This window comes from Octodon degus, unplaced genomic scaffold, assembly GCF_000260255.1.
Source record: "Octodon degus isolate 3935 unplaced genomic scaffold, OctDeg1.0 scaffold00198, whole genome shotgun sequence".
In the NCBI taxonomy this organism is placed as follows: domain Eukaryota; kingdom Metazoa; phylum Chordata; class Mammalia; order Rodentia; family Octodontidae; genus Octodon; species Octodon degus.
Window position 1 is genome coordinate 2,003,066 of NW_004524774.1, and position 6,000 is coordinate 2,009,065.

General features: G+C 32.9%; 1 protein-coding gene across 5 annotated transcripts in view; it reads left to right on the plus strand.

Annotated features, from left to right (window-relative positions):
* Diaph2 (diaphanous related formin 2) overlaps positions 1 to 6,000 on the plus strand; it is an 890,957-nt gene that overhangs the window by 229,957 nt on the left and 655,000 nt on the right. The window lies entirely within an intron of this gene.

A 6,000-nucleotide genomic window follows, 5' to 3' on the forward strand; every position in this document is an offset into this window, starting at 1 on the left:
TCTAAAACTATATTTAGAGCACTTGTTTGTATGATATCCTACTCCATTTTACCTGGTGTTTAAATACAAAGGAATGTAAAAGTAAAATTCCTTCTGTTGAAAGTTTTAATATTTAAAATTAGAAAACTATTAGTGAATTAGTATGAATATGGCCCTTATGATTGTCATTGATATCATAATTTACTACTTAATGTAATGAACTCAGAAGTTAAGGACTTAGAGGTAATCAGGGCCAAAGGGAAAGCAATTGAGTCAATGTGTTATCCTAAAATATGTTAGTGAAGTCTGTGGGCCTTTTGTAGAAATTTAAGAAAATGATCTTTGTCTCTTTGTGCTATTCATAGGTCTAATTCACAAAAATAGGGGTGATTGAGTTACAACCCTATGCCAGGGTACATCAATAGCCTTCACAAAATATTTCTTTCAGAAAATAACAAAAAAGGCTGGAGAGGTAGCTCAGTGGCTTAAGTGCCTACCTGGCAAGTGCAAGGTCCTGAGTTCAATCCTAGGAAACAAAAAATAAAAACAAAAAGAACAAAGTGAAACAAAATAGAAAATAAGAAAACAAATTTGCAATTTGTATGGTATGATATAGGTTTAATAAAGTTGTTTTATTAAGAAAAATAAAACAAGAAACATGCTGTCTTTCATTAGATGTTTACAAGAAATGCCCCATTTTATGAAAAATAACTTTGTTCTTGCGGGACAAGAACTCATGTTTATTGCCTATATATATAAAATATTTTTGCAGATTATAATATTTGACAAATTAAAGTCATGTTTATTGCTTGTATTTATAACATTTGGCAAATTATAATATTGGTAAGTTGAACTCATGTTTATTGACTGTTTTATATTAGATAAATTAAATACCTTAACTTGCATATGTCATTTGATTTAATTACCCAGCTCAACTTTATAGGTGCTACTATCATCTCCATTTTGCTTATGAGAGATATGGGCTGAATGAATTTAATTAACTTGTGTAAAATCACTTAGTTTGTAAGGAGCAGAATTTGATACCTTGTATTCCTGATCTCTGTTCATAATCTCATTCTTTTAGACAGTGTATCCCCTTTAATGCAACATGGAAATGATTCTTTGAAAGATTTTTAAATTTCTGTATGGTCATGTAGGAGAGAACATTGTTTCATATTTAATTTCATCAAATTGTTCAGTATTGAGTGTTGAAATATTAAAATTTCTTATTTGATATGAAACTAACACAGTTAATTTTTTACTTCCTTACTATGAAATACTGGTATCTTTTTGAACCACTTTGAGAATCTGTCAGACAGATGAACTGCCTTGGCTAAAGATCATTGGTAGTGTGACAAATTTATAGTAAGATAAATGTTTAAGATATGCTTTTTAAGTCAAATGTGTTTTTTAAAAAGCTGGGATTTTTCCTATTTTCCTTTATTTAATATATTTGTCATTATTGTGAAATTTAATCTCAATGAAATTTCATACCTGTACTGAAAAATTGAAAACTGTCTCTTTTAGTTAACTTTTTCAAAGTTTTGCCTTTGCTCCTGGGATTTGGCCTATAACTGTTTCAGTGAAAATGTCTAAATTTCTGAACATCTTGCAAAGTTTATATAGTAAGAGTGAAGTACTTCCTTTTTATTCAGTGTTTTCATTATATTTTATAATCAGCTTCCCATCCTTGGGCCAAGTATATTTACATATTTAAGGAAACCTTTTAAAATGAATTTTTTAGAACTACATTTTGTGAAGTATATATCATTATCTCCATTTTACTAGTCAAGAAAATAAATTTTCAGGAGGCTAAGTAACCTACTCAAAATCACGTAGCTTTTAAGTAAGAGAAGTGTGACCTGAATTCAGATTTTTATGAAGGCAATTTGTGTACTGCTTTCTTTACCTGTCCTTAAAGTGGTGGCTCCACTACACTGGGATGGTATTGACATTTGGTAGCTCACAGCAAGTTGGTCAGAATGGAATTTTTAATGTGTCAAGTGTTTAACAAGAAACATATGAAAAGTTATGGACATCTTGGTAACTACTCAAGAAATTGTGGATATTGCTTGTAGGTGTAAACATATGCAAGCTACTATCTGCAATCTCTTACCTTAACAAGTGACCAAAAGTTAGTGATTTGTTAAATCCACAACCTATTACTTTCACAAGAGTGTGAAGTGGGTTTATTTGGACTGTTTACTGTGAATGAAGACTATTCTATGAAGTACAAAAATATATTTATGACACAGAAATAAAGAACAAAAGTTTCATCTTTTGTTTACAAAAGATAATTGCTGTGGTATTTTAACAAAATGACTTTTCAATATAAGTAATATACTGAGACTTTTCAAAATGTTATAAGAGTCTCAGGAAGTAGTTCTGGTTAAATATAGGACTAAAAGTATTTTTAAATAACAGGTAAATAACTTTCCATTCCTATTTTTAAGACAATTTATTAACTTCTAGATTTTTACAGTTCAAATTTAAAATAAGATTTTATCTGTGATAAAATTTTTGTTATTTTCAGTAGTCCATGAAATAGATAAAAGATAAACTTTATTTATTTACTTACTTAGATGATACTGGGTCTCAAACTTGGGACCTTGCACTTACCAGGCAGGTGCCTATGCCACTGAGCTATCTCCCTCGCCTTGACTTGTGCTTCTAACTTGTCTCTTATCTCACTTTTTCATTTTGAAGTTCATGCCTATAAAAGAATAATCTTTCCTTGTTTTCTAATGTATTTTCCACAACCCAGCTTCCTCATGGCTCTCAAAAAGGTCTACAATAATCTTCTACATTTAAGATTTTTTTGGGGGTGGGGGGAGGAACCAGGGATTGAACTCAGATCCTTGAGCTTGGCAGGGAAGCACTTATTCTACTGAGCCATCTCCTCGGCCCCTTTTAAGATTGAATCGTTCTTCCTAATCTTGATCACTTGGCACTACTGACCGATCCCTCTTTGAAAATATTGAAGTGTTAACTTCCCTTGCCTTTCCAGGCAAAGAGAGCCAATAACAAAAATTTAAGGTTTCTTGAAAGCAAGCGGTAATACGCAAGCATATGTCCACTCTTACATAACTATGTCTCTTAATCTGAGCAACAGATTTGACAATAAAATAGATAATATTTCAACCATTATGAATCAGCTATTCTTGTTTTGAAAATCTGTAATATATGTGTTATGGTCTGTGTCTAATTGTCCCCCCAAAGCCTCATGTAAGTTATGGGGTAGACATGGCTGGAGGAGCAACACATGGCTTGAGTGGGGGGCCTGAGGACCAGGACAGGGCTGGAGGGGTGGGGCCAGAGAGGTGCGACCATTAAACTGGCTAGCTTGTGCTTTCTCAGAGATGTTGGAGAAGGTCATCCTGGACATGGGAGTGCCCCAGCCTCTCCTCCAGTGTCTTGAAACCTCCAGTAACCATGAGCTAAATAAACTTTTCCTTCCCTCATTTTGAGAGTTGGGTATTTGTCCCAGCAATGAGAGAAGAGTAACTAATACAATATGTATTGTTGTATGTTACCTTGTTTCTGATTTTTGTTCTTACTTTTGTTTTTACTCATTTTAAAAAGATTTTATCGTTATTACTATTTTTTTGTATTTTAGGGAAGGATTTACAGGGTGTTCAGGGTCTCACTACTAGATTGGACTCTTAGTGATCCACTTGTTTACACTCTCCCAAGAGCTGGGATTACAGGCCTTCCTCTTATTTGAAAAATCTAAAGCATAAACAAAGTGCAAAATAAAAGATAGGTAATAGGAAGTAGAGAGATCATTTGCAAAAATGAAAGGAAATAAGAGATGGAGGGAGGAGAGAAGAAGTGGATAAAGAAAGAATTAAATTGTATTATTGTACCAACTCTCCATGATGAGTATCAACATTATGTACTGTACACATGTACTAATGAAAAATAAGAATTAAAGTAGAAAGAAATATGGTTTCTATTTAGTGTTCTGACTTTCAAGACTTTCTCCCATATGTACTTTATTTTTTTTAATTTTTTCACATTGGAATATTTTTATTAATTTTATTGAGAAAACAATTGCAGTGTGACAGCTTCAAAACAGGTTGGTAGGAGAGTTATAACAATTAATACATTGCATACTGTTATCTTTGTAGTAGTCATTCATAGCACAAGATGCAGACATGGTATCCTGCACAAACACTATTAGTACACATCTTTCTTCTTGAATAAAGAGAAAGTAGCTATATATCTATCCTAACTGTACTTTATTTTTTAACCAAACTAAACATAGTGTTTCCTAAATATGCTGTAGACTGATAAATACATTCATTTTTTTATTATGCACAACCCAGTGTAAAACTTCTCACCTTTACCTAGGTTTCCTTCCTCTTAGTTGAAGAAGAACACAAAAGCTTAAGGATAACACAATAGAAGACAAATTTGAGTATATACTGAAATGTCTGGGAAGGCTTCAGTTATGGGGAAATACTTAAAGTAGATTTTGAAGGATAAGAATTTTCTAGAAATAATCTTTTCTGATAAAGAAGCAGTATTACGTTAGAATGGGCTATAAGAAGGGCTTCCCAGAGGGAGAAAATAATAGACACATTAATGTGTCGGTTATTTCACCAAAGAAGATAGAGCAAGGTAATACCAATGTCTTGCTGAAAATTATTTCTAGTTAGCCACACAATAAAACCGTGGTTATACTGAGCATTAATAATTAGTTATTGGACAAGGACATAGTATTGTTAGTATCCAGTGATATAGTGCCCATAGTCTAAAATTAGGAGCCATGTCCTTATAATATTTCAAAAACTATGGTGAATCACATTAACATGATTTAATATATTTTGAAAAGTTGTTTTCTAAATGGTAAAAATAGTAAAAAAAAATCCATGTTTTATTTGGATTTGGCTCACAAAAAGAAAGGAGTAAATATACCTTTTCCAAATGTGCAATAGTTTTCACTTATCCAGATCTGACCTGCTTAATGATTTATGATTTCAAAATATAAATGAGGACCAAAAACAAAACAATTTGAAAAGCCTATGAAATGTCACCATATCCATCAAATAAGTTCATGCCAAGAAAAACTCTTTGGACTTTAATTAGATCCTATTTATTCTGTTTTCTTCTGTTTCCTTAATGAACTGTGTTTTCTGTTTTCCATCTCTAAGAGAGTAGAGGCACAAATGAGAAGCTTGGGAAAGGGTTTGTTCCAGATTGTTATCCTGAGATTACCAAGAAGGGACAACTGATAGACTGGATATAAGGAAGAGAAGATAAAAACAATACAATGATGAAACGAGTGCAAACAATGATGACTTTTGACCTCATTTGGTCACAGGGTGAGGGACCCTACACATCTCAATAGCTCCAAAAGTCTTTAGTGTGTTACAGGAAAGCTCATTTACTCTTATGTTTCATGGTGCCTCCAAGTCAGCAAGAAAAATTAAACTGTTTCTAGTATCTTTAAGAATATGGGAATTATTTAATTAAATTTGTGTAAGCATTACTTTTTGATACAGATGCTAATGATTACATAGATAAGCTCTCAGATATATCAACTAATTTTGAGTAGCTTGATACATTCCATGGTAGTTCTTGAGGGTTGAGACTGTAATCATACTTGTGAATTTGCTATCAGTGTAGTCTTAACATCCATATGTTCTCTTTCCTACTCTAATCCTAACAGTAGTTAACTTTAGCGTTATCTAAATTAGAATGTTACAAACCTAGTGGTCATCTTTGCATTCACCCTAAAAACACCACCATCCTCCAGTCCATCATGAACCTACTCCTAACCTACTCCTAGCAATTCTACTTCCACTTTGCCATAATCTCCATCCACCCTGACATTTTAAAGTGTCAGGCCTTTTTTGTGTCTCAATATTTTATAATTTTCTTTTTCTTTTTAAAAAAATTTTATTTATTTATGTGTGTGTGTGTGTGTGTGTGTGTGTGTGTTTGTTTGTGTGTGTGTGTGGCCAGCTCAGCCCACCAGGGGGCAGGGCTGGCTGGCATGTGGTGCTGGGGGATTGA